This window comes from Clavelina lepadiformis, chromosome 2 (assembly GCF_947623445.1).
Source record: "Clavelina lepadiformis chromosome 2, kaClaLepa1.1, whole genome shotgun sequence".
Taxonomy (NCBI): domain Eukaryota; kingdom Metazoa; phylum Chordata; class Ascidiacea; order Aplousobranchia; family Clavelinidae; genus Clavelina; species Clavelina lepadiformis.
This window is the reverse complement of record NC_135241.1, coordinates 25,513,665-25,527,560: the sequence shown is the minus strand read 5'-3', so window position 1 is coordinate 25,527,560 and position 13,896 is coordinate 25,513,665. Positions and strand designations below refer to the sequence as shown.

The window sequence follows — 13,896 nt, the reverse complement described above, 5'->3', positions numbered from 1 at the left end:
ATGTTTCTGAAAAATCCATCAAACACACTTGGTATTCTTTGGCGGAAGTTGAACTTTCATAGCTGTTGTCAGTTTGAAACGGAAACAAAGGGTCTAATTGCTCTGCCCTTATAGTATCATCTGAACAAGGTCGACGGCTAAGCGAGTCGGCATTCGTGTGCTTGCTTCCTGCGCGGTGAATTAATTTAAAGTTAAAATTGCACAAGAAATCGAACCAGCGAGCGCATTGTCCATATGTGTCTCGTGATTCCCACAGCCAACGAAGAGATGCGTGATCTGTTCTAAGCAGGAACTCTTCGGTTAAATAGCATCGAAAAACCTTTAACGCGTGAATGACCGCTAGCAGCTCTTTCCTGGTTGTTGAGTAATTTCGCTCGGTTTTGGTGAGCGATCTACTACTGTACGAGACGGGATGTTCTTCGCCATTCACTAGTTGCGAAAGAACGCAACCAACAGCTGTGTTACATGCGTCTGTGTCAACAATAAAAGGTTTGGATAGGTCGGGGTATCGAAGAACTGGGGATTTTGTCAGCAATTCTTTAAGCAGGCCGAACGCCTTTTTACAATCTTCTGTCCACAAAAAGCCCTTTTTAGTTGAGTGCGCTAAATTGTTCAGTGGTGATGCGATCTGAGAATAACTTGGAATAAACTTCCGATAATAGGATGACAAGCCCAAAAATTGGCGAACTTCTTTCAATGTTTTCGGTGTTGGCCAATTAGAAACGTCTTCTACTTTTTGTGGGTCGCACGATATCCCTTCATGTGATACAACGTGGCCAAGAAATTTTACTTTTTCCTTAAGTAAATTACATTTGGAAGGTCCGAGCTTCAGGCCAGCTTGTCGAAGTCGGGAGAAAACGTTTTCCAAACGTTCCATATGTTCGTTAAATGTGCGACCGTACACGATAATATCGTCTAAATAAGCAATCGCACCATTCCACTCAACGCCGTTTAACACCACTCTCATCAAGTGCTGGAAGGTTGACGGCGCATTACAAAGTCCAAAAGGCGTAACATTAAATTCGTAGAGTCCTTTATAACACGTAAAAGCAGTTTTTGGTTTATCGGAGGGTTTCATTTTAATTTGCCAGTAGCCCGAACGAAGGTCTAAAGTTGAAAAGTAACGACATCCAGACAATTGGTCTAAGCTCTCATCAATTCGAGGTAATGGATAACTAGACTTTTTTTTGTACAGTCATTCAGCTTACGGTAATCGATGCAAAACCGCACATCACCGTCTTTTTTGCGAACTAATACAATTGGACTAGCCCAAGGTGATTGAGAAGGTTGAATAATTTCTTTGTCACACATATCCTCAATTAGTTCATTTACCTTTTGCTTTTGGGGTTCAGACAAGCGTCTTGGGTGCTGTCGTATAGGGAGCGAGTCTCCTGTTTCGATTGAGTGTTCGACTAGTTCTGTTTGTCCAATATCGTACGGGTGCAGCGAAAATACATCACGATAGGAAGAGATTACGGAAAACGGCTTTTGACGTTCAACTTCTGACAGTTCCAATTTGTCCAAACATAACTCATCGTGCAGTGCAGGCAACTCAACGTCGGCAAACTTATTCTCTGTAGTAGGAAGAATTGAGTAAGCATTTGTATATTGAATATTGCCTTCACCTGCAATTGGAACAACTCTTGCCACGGAAGATCCGCTTGGAATTACTATTTCGACGTCTGATGGATTTGCCAAGCGTAACTGGACTAAATTGGCTTGAGTAGAGGTAACATACTCTGCGACTGCAACATTCCACTTCTCTTGAACGTTGTTAAGGCGTTCGATCAAAACTTCCACATCTGGCATGTCTGGTTGGCCGTCAAATGTCCCAGGGAGTAACAGTTCGGTGAAAGGAGGAATACGTGCAAAATCTAACAACTTCACAACATGACTATTTGCTAAGCCTGGGAATTTTAGTATGGGAATGGTGCCACCTCCCGCTTTTAAAAACATTTTTTCATAATTCACAACACACCGGTTAAGTTGTAAATAATCAATTGCCAAGATACAATGATCAGCGATTGAGTCGCAGACATAAACATTGCAAAATTCTATACAACCGGCGACTGAGATTTTAACCTTACATCTGCCCAACATATTTATAGGCTTCCCTCCAGCACCCACAAAACCAATTCCGGTAGGGCATTTTGTTAATGTTGTCTGTAGCGTATCATACAAACTCTTACTTATAACTGTAACGGTAGCCCCAGTGTCAATCAAAGCAAACACTGAACTCTCATTAATGTTTATGTTGGCATACCTATGCAAGTCCTGATCCATAGTTTGAACCTGGTAGATTTCCCGTGTTGGATTGCTGTTAGTTCCATGTACATCAAAAACACGTCGAAGGTTTCTTGCACGCTGCCTATGACAGCGTCGAGCAATGTGACCATATTCTCCACAGTTAAAACACTGAAGTCTTCTTCTCTCTTCCCGAGGTTCTCTTGTTGTCTTCATTTCGTTTCGCAGTTGGGAAATTTCGTCCCGAAGTTTTTCGACAGTTAGTTTTAATTGGGATACGTCCTGGTGATCTCTTGCCACCGCTGCTACTTCTGACGTCCTTATACGTGGTTCATGATGCGTCCGTTCTGCGTTTTCAATAATGCTCTTTGCTGTGGCATAAAAATCCGGTTGTGCATTTTTAGAGTTGTCGCGTAAGATTTGAGAGGCTTGTTGACGGTCTCTCAGTCCTTGAACGAGTAGGTTGTACAGCACACTGCTGCGCATTTCATGCTGTTCGTCGTTTGGATAAGCCATTTTTCCTAATTGGGCTATACCTTCAAGAAAGCTTCTTACGGATTTGTCAAAACCTTGAGTGCGCTGAAAGAGTTGTTGCATGGCATGCTTTTGTGAAGATAGACCTGAAGCCGTGTCTTTTGCTTGTTGAATGAGTTCGTCATAACTGAGATCGTACAGTTCTTTACGACCATCGGTCATGGAGAATTTCATATCTTCCGGCAAGCTTTGTAGAAATGCATGTTTCTTTGCCGCATCCGATGCTCTGACGCTGTCGCAGAAGGATTCAAATTCTTGTAGGAAAGATAAAAAACTATTGCCACGTTGGTAACGAGGCGGAGAATAAAAAACATTCATGCTTCTTCAGTAAAACTTCATAAAATCTTCTGTGTATCTAAGAGGTCCTGCCGTGCTCGTCAGTGTTACGTTTTTACTGTCCTCAGTCTTAGATACACAGTAGGCACATCTTTTATTAAAAGCAGCTCAGTTTAAATTGTCATTTACAGCAGCTCATTCCAGGAGCTTAAATCAGGACTGACCCTACGAATACTTGGCTGGAATACGTCAAATGAAAAGACACGTGTGCTTAATCAAGCACGGAAAACGCAGTAGCCTCAAGAGAGAACGCGGCAGGGCAGACACAACGCAAAACAAATGCAACATATGAAAGACAAAGAGCTTTATGGCGTTGCAGTTACTTTGATTGCTATGTTTTGTAAATAGGCAGTTTTGCAGGATTTTTTTAGTACTAGTTTTAGTAGTACTGTACACCGTTAAATGGATGTTACAAAGCAATCTCAAATGAAAATTTGTTGAAATAACTCACAAGTTCACAAGCTGCAGATACTTGTTGGTCTGCTCCTATGACGTAGACAGCAAAAATGTCTACTTTTGATTTCTCGGTGCACAATTATTTTACCACACCAAGTATTTACCATATGTCGTTTAACCCAAGATCTAAGCTTGATTGCGTCTAAATACAGGTAACATTGTAACAAACAAGAATCGAAAGAGAATCAAAGAATCGAAGTCCAAATAATAATCGACCTGCGTCTTAACGGGTTGGGTCATGTTCCAGGTTTGATAACAAGTAAGTGATCTGAGAAATAAATTTTGAGACGTTTACATTCCTTATAAGAAAATTGAAAGCATATTATTGTACCAAAGTTTTGCAGCCAGCATGCTAGGTCGAAGATAGCTCATGTAAATGTAAAATATACCAAAACTTGAATTTTCATCACACAAAAACTTTTATTCAGAAAATTTCGGAAAAACCTTTATTTAAAATGTTCTGTAGCAATCAAAAAGTTAAGTAGGAAAAGAAAAATTTCAGCTTGATTAATGGTTATTGATTCTGCTCGTTTTACTTCATTGTTATCTGATAATATTGTTGTCAATCCAGCATTTAAGATAATTGAATTGTTGTTTGACAGCAAGATGGTCTCGAATTTGTTCACGACATTCTAATTTTTACACATTTTCTTAGATCAAATGTTAGACGTATATGTACAAATTCATTTTCATATAAGTTTATTAAATTCTAGCAACGAGTGACTAAAAACTTGATATCTGCTTATTGTGAAAAAAATCTGCTTTGGAGAAGTTGTCAATCAAAATAAGACGCCATGAGGTTTGGCTTGGATGTCCATTGTCTGCTGATATTTTATGGTATTTTATGATTTATAAATTACTATTTTACTAATTGCGATAATATGGGGTCAATTGTACAATATAAGTGCCCTAGATTTTACCCCGTCGACTTATCTTATCTTACAACTGATCTTTATTTACAAAGTACCTCTACTTGCACTTTCAAAGTGGTGCTTAATTGCACTATCGTATATATATGAGAAGGTAGGAAAAATTCTTAGCTGTACTTCAAGTTCTTATGTCGCTCGTTTGTTGTGGTTGAAGGCGATAACTTCAATTATTGCCGCATTACTTTGTTGTTGGTCGTTCTACCTGCGCGTGTGTTGATCTCCATATTAAATCTTGTTGTTAGAGTTATTGAAGCGTTGCAAACATTTTCCATGCGAATTATCAGCGTTATGTCTGAAACCATGAACCTGAAATCATGTCTGTCTGTTGCTGATCTTTAATTAAACTTATGGAACCATCTCGTTCTCGCTTTACTCGTTCTCTTCATGATTGGTCGTCGCTGGTCGATTATCATGTAACGTAGAACGCTTTAATTTAAAAGATGACTTAATTTCTATTACTTGTAACGGAGAATATTGGTCGGTGACGACTTTAATCAAACGTAACACAACTTTGTTTTTATTATATCTATTGCGCAGTGTCGATTTTTCTCCCTGGAAAAAGGTTACAACAGCAAAAATAATCTTGTAGTTTAGAATCTTGTAGATTGATTGTTAGTAGATTGGTTGCCACTTTCCAAATTTATTCATTAATCACTATTTTTTTCACTACTTTCCACCTTTATTCTTTCCATCAGAGTTTTGCACCCAACACTCTTCCCTTCAGGTTAATGAAAGTGTTTTAATGTATCGTAAAAAATGTATCGTATCGTAAAAATGTATCGTAAAAATTGTGGTGCAATTCTTAGCTTTAGATTTAATCAATTAATAATTAACATTGTTGCTTTCCTTTAATTAACATTAGTTAGTTAATTAACATTGTTGCTTCTTTTACTTTCTTTGTTAAACAGTAGACCTCGTTTAATACTGTCATCTTCAAATAATTTAAACTTACATTTGTTAATTGTATTGAAGAGCTCTCACAGGTTTTTTATTTCTGTGACGCCCAAATTTCGTCATTTTCACCACTTATTCCATCCAATGCACCACAAGCAATTCGCTCTGATGTTTACATCACTACAACTGTGACAGTAGCTACTTCAAGCAGTACTCTTATATCAGCGTTATGGGGATTTAATAACGTGAGTAATGCTGTCTTATGATTAAGTTAATTTGTATAAAATTGTCTACTTAAATCATCTTTGTAGGAAACAGTTGGAGCTGCTTCAGTTAATAGCACTGGTGGAACAAGTGCAATTTTGAATCCTGGTTCAATCTATGCAAGCAGGATAGATATCAGGTAGGAATGACATATATCAAACTTTTAATAATTTACCAACTTACATTAGTAGCCTGTTGTAGAATAAATTATGAATGGTAAGTAGCAACGTATAAATAGTTTTAATTTGGCCAGCAGGATTAAGTTACAAGTTAATCATAAATTTGAGGAGTATTTTTAATGATTAGTTGTTTGTATTCCAATGTCATATTTCAGATAGGCCTAGGTATTTTTAATGATAAAATATTATAGATATTTTATTCTAATACCAAGTTATATTCTAACACAAAGTTATAATCTAATACAACAACACACAAAGTTGTTGTTGCTTTTTATGTTTTTTTTTTCGGTTAACTCTAGCATAGAAACTCTTAATTGTATTTGTAGTACCGACCAATAGGTTAAAAGGCATAGAAATAACATTATGACAAAGCGTTTACGTCATCCAAACGCAGGAAATGTTTGGTCTCTACAAATATTTAAAAATTATACATTTGCTATCAAGAAACCAAATAAATAATTTAACGCTTTTTGTCTTTTTATTTTGCCTCTGTTTAAACATTTTAAGAAAGATTTTGCAATTCTTGACTTTATTGTACAGTTCAAGAATATTTGATTGTGCTCGTGACAAATCAATCAATAGCAATTATAATTTTTCAGTTATTAAACCTCAGTTTTCTAAACAAAAGTATCAAAATAGACGATAATATTGCCAGAATTGTTAAAAAATTAGTATAATTTAAATAAAGCATGTACGGTAATCTATGTATAATTACATAAAATCAACATGAATTTTTATAAACGAAAATAGACAAATAGACTCACAGTACGTGACCTACATTACGTCACTTGTAAAATATTACTTCTCTCGGTTCCCGGTTTAAATTTATTAACTGGTGTTAAATCCATTCCTTAATCCAATTTCAAAAGCAATTGGTAAATGTAAAATATGCAAAAATATGTTTCATAGAGTGACAAAGCTTTGTCTCAAAATATTCCAGTAAAGTGCTCTAATTCTGCAGCGCAAAATCTCAATTTATGTATTTTTAGTTCGGTTTCACCAGCCGGGAATATGCCCCGTTGACGTCAATTAATTATAATTCAATAATGGATATTTAGAACCTTGTTTAGCTTGATATAAAGTCAATAGAAAGCAAAAGTGAGGCAGGAAAATAAAACTTTTTAAACAAGTTTTTGAAATGCATTTACAAATGAAACGAAATGAAACACATTATAAAAGTGGTTCTGTTTTTGCAGTGTTGGTATCTTTGCTTCAGACCAGTTCACAACCACTCTGACCATACGAGAGTTACTTGCCAGTGAGGATGGTTCAACTGTCAGTATCTCATATATTGATTTGGTTGACGCTTCACTTCAGTTAAGTATAAAAGGTATAATTGTTTTAAAAGAGATTGATATTCGCAAGTTTTTTATCATACCAAGTAGATGTAGTAGAAACAAACCATTTCAACCATTTATTCTTAAAATCAAGCATAGAGCTCACCCATGTATACGCTCTATCAGAGTTTCCACCCACGTTGCTTCAAGCTGTATTTTAATTTTGCTAGAATAATTTTACTCATTAAACTTACATGAAACATGTAGTTTTCAAATGTAATTTCAACTTAGTGGATCGTGTACATGTATCGTGTGTGCAAAGTGCCTTGAAGGCAAATTAGTAAAATTACAACAAAAAGACACAGTTTGACTTTTGTTTCCACACAAAAAAATCTAACTTTTATTCTCAAGTGAGTTTACACAAACACGCATGTTAATTTATATGAAATTTGAAGTATGAATTCAACATGTAAGTTTTTCGCTGCTTTATATTCTCAGAATGTCCATCATCCCTTCCCTATGGTGTTGTGATTACGTCATCATCTCGACCTTATCGGTACCAAGCCAGTGGAACGTTCAGTTGCCCGAAAGGAGATTTATTTTACTCGAATGGTACTGCACTGCCATCTGGTGACACAACATGTTTAGCGAATGCCAAGTGGAGTGGTCAGGACAATTTACAATGTTGGTCAGGTAAGCTGGCAGATCTATTGTTATCTGTGTCTTGTGAGAAATCATAACAATTGGTAACCATAATATTTCCAAAATATCTTGCAATCCATTGCTCAACTCGTCTTTACTTATTTGTACTTGACAATACGTAATACACGCATTGCCAAAAAACTGAGCTGTAACGTTTACATTTAAAACTTGCAGCTCCTGGCGTGATGTTAAATGGTGATTTCAACGTTATTGAGTTTGATGACATCACACTGACTTGTGATTATGATGACACTGTCATACCCAGTGGGACATTTTCAATATATTATTTTGATAATGTAGGATACACATTAAAAAAGGTAACAAGCGGTCATTAAAAATTGCTTTTGTCAAAGTTTATTTGAAGGTTGGAAATTTGATAATTTGACATTTTCACAATTAACAACTCGTTGAGAATTAATGTAAAAATTGCCTTAAATTTAAAACGATTTTAAAGTTGTTGAATTTGTTAAAGGAAGATGCATTCACGCTTCAATTACAAAGAGAAGATAACATCAAGCCAATATCATGCCAAGCCATAACTCCATATACAGAAATATACAACAGCACTGGGCGGCCTTTGACTGAAACTGTAAATGTGTTGTGTAAGTATCAATACAACTTTACATTATAGTTACTATCTGCGTCAAACATCGTGTGGTTTCTTAGCGAGCAACTGAAACCTTTAAATTTATTGATCCCTTCCTAGCTGCTTATTGTTCGATTCCATTATTTTTAGAGTATTCATTTGTGAATTGTAAAGTGTTTAGTATAAATATCTTGACTAATCGTTAACAGATGGTCCAACTTATGCAACAAGTCATATGTTTGCATCAAAATACTTCGTGAAAATGGGAGACGATAAATATCTTCTTCGATCAGATGAAAACCTGACACTAGTTTGTTCAAATGATGCAAATCCTGCAGCATCGTGCATATGGACAGTTTGTGGCAAAAGTTGTGAGAATATCTCATCAGCACATACAACTGATTGCAACATGGATTACCATCTTAGCACAAACAGCTCAACCTCTTGCACTGCTACCAATGATTATGGTTTTGCTTCAAGCAAGATGCAAAAAGTTACTATTGTGCCTTTGACAAGTAATTCAAAACAGTTTAAATAACAGCATAAACTGTGCTTCACGAAAAAACGCAAATATTTTTATCAAATCTTGAATTGCAGTTTTTTAAATGAAATTATTTGTTGCAGGACCCGTTTTATTTGGCAACATGCAAGATGGCATTTCTATGGTTACTAACACTGTGACATCACAAACTGGAAGCAACATAACACTTTCTTGCTCCATCTCCTGTGAAGACGAACTTGCAACAGAGTTTGAAATAATCCTACCGAACGGCACTATTGTCAAACAACCGATGCTTGAAGTGGTTTCCTTGACAATTGCTGATGCAGGAAATTACACTTGCGTTACAAATGACTTGTTCGGAATCTTTGATGCATCAGTGTATGTGGACATGCAATGTAAGTTAAAATAAATTTGTAATTAAACCGAATACTCAAATTTCTACATTTATAATTTTAGTTTTCACCAACCAAAAATTCATAAAACTTACATTTCCAATCGCAAAGTGTAAGATTATTGCTTGGTGTTCTTATTATTGACTGGTACTTGCATTCAGTCTTATTGTTGCGATCAGATGCTCCGTACCAAGCGACACCGACATCATGTACTTGGGTCATAAAAGAAACTGGTTTCTGTGTAATTAGTTTTAAGTCCAACCCAGGAATGGAATTTGTCTCCTTAGATATAAATGGTAAGAGGTGTTATAATTGGAGCTGTTTTGGCTTGAACTAATTTTGGTCACACTTGGTATTTCTGTAACATATTTTATGCCAACTGTTGTAGAACAACCAGCCTTAAATCATGGTGCAAATGATGTTTTCAGAAACGGAGATAAACAGCAATATATATTCACCAAAACTAAGGTGATCCTATTCTAAAACTGCACCATACATTCCGAGTACATAACATGCACTATACAAGCATTTGTGTATTTAACGCAAGTCAAAGCTGTTGTAAAAAGACATATTATCGCATATTAACGAGTAATGTTAAAGTAATTACTTACTTCATATGCCAGGTGACATCCAGTGACGAAGGAACTTACAATCTTATGCTGAGCTCTGTCCTTCCGCCATACAACTACTCTATAGAGTTTGACGTCACTGTTGTCAACATCGATCAACTTCCAACTCCAGATAACACAGGAGCAATTGTTGGAGGAACAGTTGCCGCTGTTGCTCTCATCTGCATCTCAGTTGTGCTCGCACTGTATGTTACAAGAAGGCAACAAACAACAAAAGCTAAAGGTTGGAAAATACACTGAATGCACAGTAATTTCTATTTTTGCCCAATGCATGAAATTAAGGACATAATAAAGTTATATAAAAACGCCACTTGAAAATACATAAACATTTTCTGAAAAAACATGAATTCTAAGTCAAACTTTTTTAAATTTCTTTTAGATAGATTAAACACTTCGCTCAACACAAAACCAGGTGAGTTAAACACAGCGATGTATTTATTGACAGTAAAAAGAATTATGAAAAAACGAAACGTTTTCCATCTATTGCGATTATTTATTTTGCTGCACATATTTTGCTTAATAATTGTAATGAATTTGAATTTGCTTTTCAGTGCATGAGGAATATGTTGAATTCGACGACCACGTACAAAGCAATGCAAAGGTGACTTTAATATTAACATTATGTTGCATTTATTGCGAAAGATTTAATTTGAAATAGGTAACGTTGCAATACTAAAATAAACAATTAGATTCGTACAGAGGAAAATATTCAGAAGCATGAATAAGCAAATTATATTTTCTTAAATCCACTCTCACTGTTCGATTTGTCGTATTTTTCATTCGTGGTTTATATAAAAGAAGTAAAGCGTGTGTACATATATTTAAATAAATTCATCATTTGCAGACACAAGAAACAAACGCAGCTTATGAAAACCTGGAGAAGCTTGAGGAAGGTATCTCAAAACATTGTGTTAAGATAAACGTGAAGGTTTTCAAACAGCTACAAAGTATAAGTTATAAGTTCATTGCAAAACTAGTTCACGCTGTTGCAATAAAACATGATGTCTATTAATAAAGACGTAAAACGACAATTTCTAGTTTCGATCATAAATATTTAATTGTAAGATATTTCATAAAGATACTTACTCTGCTATTCTCTTAAAAATCAGGTTTATATTAACAGACAAAAATGGCTACTTGGAAGTGAACGTTGGTAATCGACAAACTACGGTTCGTTTCCAAAATTGTTAATTTTTTTTCTGTTTACATTTTGTCTACGTTGCAATTTATAAAATATTCAATTAAAGTCTGAATTTTTTTTATATAATTTTACAAACACAAAATTACGACATTTTGAAATTATTTATACAACGTTATTTTGTTGTTGAGTATAACATCATCATTGGCAAACTAACATCACCATTACACTGTGTAGGTATTTACTATATAGCAGGGGTGGCCAGACTTGCTTCATGCTCGAGCCGCATATAACATATTCCAGTTTTAAAAGAGCCACAAAACAAACACAATAAAAAAACACGAATTTATTCACTCACAAAGAAGTGTAGCTATTGATTAACATTAGTGCTGATACTATGTGTCTCCAACTGGGCTTCACCAACTCTTTTTGCAATTATTAATTATTATAACCGTAACCAAGACTTAAAACTAGGTCAGCCCTGACGTACAGCTTCAATCTGACAGTTTACTTAACTACAGTGTACAAGTTAGCACACTTCTGTACAATAATGTACTTTTCGGAGTGTAATTTGATTATTGCTAACAATGAGTCCATTGTTAATACGTGTGATAGAACGCATCGTTTCATAATCGGATCAAACAACTCGTCTAGACCGGGAAAATGCATGTCTAATTCAACAATGCTAATTCATTAAAGAGCCGCAATCAAAGGCTCAAAGAGCCGCATGCGGCTCTAGAGCCGCAGTTTGGCCACCCCTGCTATATAGCAGCATTCTACCACATTATTGAGGTTACAATATTACACGCCAATCAAAGGTTAGGTTATAAGACAAGTAGTAATGACGTCAGCAGTATTATCAGTCATCTGATTAATAATGATTCAATTTCTTGTTTTAGTCTTTTTAGTAATTTAGTAATTTAAGCAAGTAATTTAGTAATTTAGTAATTTTTAGTAATTTTTTTTTCTTGTCTAGAGCCAATTTGCAAAAACTAATGGCATTTTCCAGCTCAGCGCCCCTGATATCGCCCTCTAAAATCGTTCTTACCTTCCATGCCAAAATGTTTCTGTTGGCCAATGTAATGATTCAATTTCTTGTTTAGACAGCAAATTATGAAAATACCAGAGGAGAACAAAATTATGAAATCATCGAAGGACTTTATGATGGAGAAATATAGAACATTGATGGAAAATCATTTAAAAAATCATCTTTTTATGATGTATATTTTTTAAAAAGTGCTTTCATGGGCCGGACTGAAATATAGTACCTTTGGACATGAACGACATGAGCAAACTATTAATATGATTATAAAAGTGTGAAGCGGTCAACGTTTCAACGTAGAATCAGTTCCACTTGCATTGCTACGAACCTTGCCAATTTGCTTTGGTTATCTCATCTTACTGTAGTTAGCATTATCTTCTGCTACTGCGTGGGTTTGGAAGCTGACGTAGTAAGAATAATCATCACAATTTTGAATCCAGTTGTGAGCGGATATTTTCTTTGACTCCGTGATTGAAAGCATGTTCAAAAGCTCACATGCTCTGATTTGAAACAATGTTAATCTAGTATCAATGTAATTTAACTATCTATTGTATTGGACCAATAAACACATTTGGATATTCGAAGCAGCTCTCTAACGATATGTAATAAGCACTGTAGATAATAAATCGGAGTCTCTCGAAGGCTTCAGGTCGTTAAACTATTATTATTAAAGACGCTAGTATAAGTGCAGACGTGTAGTTTAACCGTAGGTGGTGTAGGCGGAAACAAACAGAGATATCATACAAGGAAGTGATTAAGAGATAAATGACGATTGTCTCTGAGCTAATAGTTACAAATTATTCAAAAAACAAAACAAACGAAGATAGCTTGGTGAATGAATTCATTAAGATTTGTTGGAAGTCTTTCTTGCTGAATGTTGAGAAATGAAGGATTTTCAAATAGTTCTCAACTGATTGTAACAAATACTTAGTTGCCGTAGAAATGTAAAACGGATTTCAGTTAATATTTGAGCATATGTTTTTTTTTTAGTCTTTTAGTTTTCCAATATTTCAACACATTTCGTTGTGAAACAACGAATGTTCAAGATATAATTATATAAGTTTGGTCAGCATACATAAACGACATTTAAAAGGAAAGTGGTTTGCAGTAAGTCGTTCGCTTCTATGTATGTGGAGACAGTTGACGTTTCATAGTGACTGAAAATAAAGCTTTGTCAACTTTGTAGCTAAAACAACTTATTAGCCTGGCTTCGTAACTGACTAATCTCAAAATAGTTCGTCTGTCGCTTTGGCAAAAAAGGTCAAACGGAAAAGCTGAACTTTCTGCAACAGTCATAAAGTACGTCTAATTATTTTTCGCTGGTTGGTGCCCTCAAGTTACTTCCATGTTTGGTGTAAACTCGTGATTTTTCTATTCCATGTTCGTTTGCCATTCTCTGCCATTCTTTGCTACTTATTTAACGTATGAGCGAGGATAGCTTATTACTGTAGCAGCAGCCTTTTGGAGTCAGGAGTCAGATCTACTTTCCAGAGCAACCGGACAACTTACCTCGCCATATTTTAATCACAAACCTCAATTAATCAAGTTTAATTATTACAAATGCGTTAAATATAAATTAGCATGTGTCTATGTTGAACCTATCCAAAATGGTAGATCTTTAACTCACCATCCAGAACATAAAAGTCTCCCCTTCCAAATTGTGGAAAAAAGCTCATAAGATTTGGTGGCTTATAGGATCAAAATCACTCGAGTATAACAATTTTCATTTTGATATTCTGAATGGTGATTGGTGCGTAGAAAGGCTTTAACTTATCTAAATTTGTATAATATG

At 35.3% G+C, this 13,896-nt stretch overlaps 1 long non-coding RNA gene across 1 annotated transcript; it reads left to right on the top strand.

Moving 5' to 3' along the window:
- Positions 1 to 10,426: 10,426 nt before the first annotated feature.
- Positions 10,427 to 11,273, top strand: LOC143447344 (uncharacterized). The gene is made up of 3 exons (XR_013114079.1): positions 10,427 to 10,525; positions 10,769 to 10,817; positions 11,048 to 11,273. It is a non-coding gene; the product is annotated as an uncharacterized LOC143447344 (long non-coding RNA).
- The last annotated feature ends 2,623 nt before the right edge of the window (positions 11,274 to 13,896 follow it).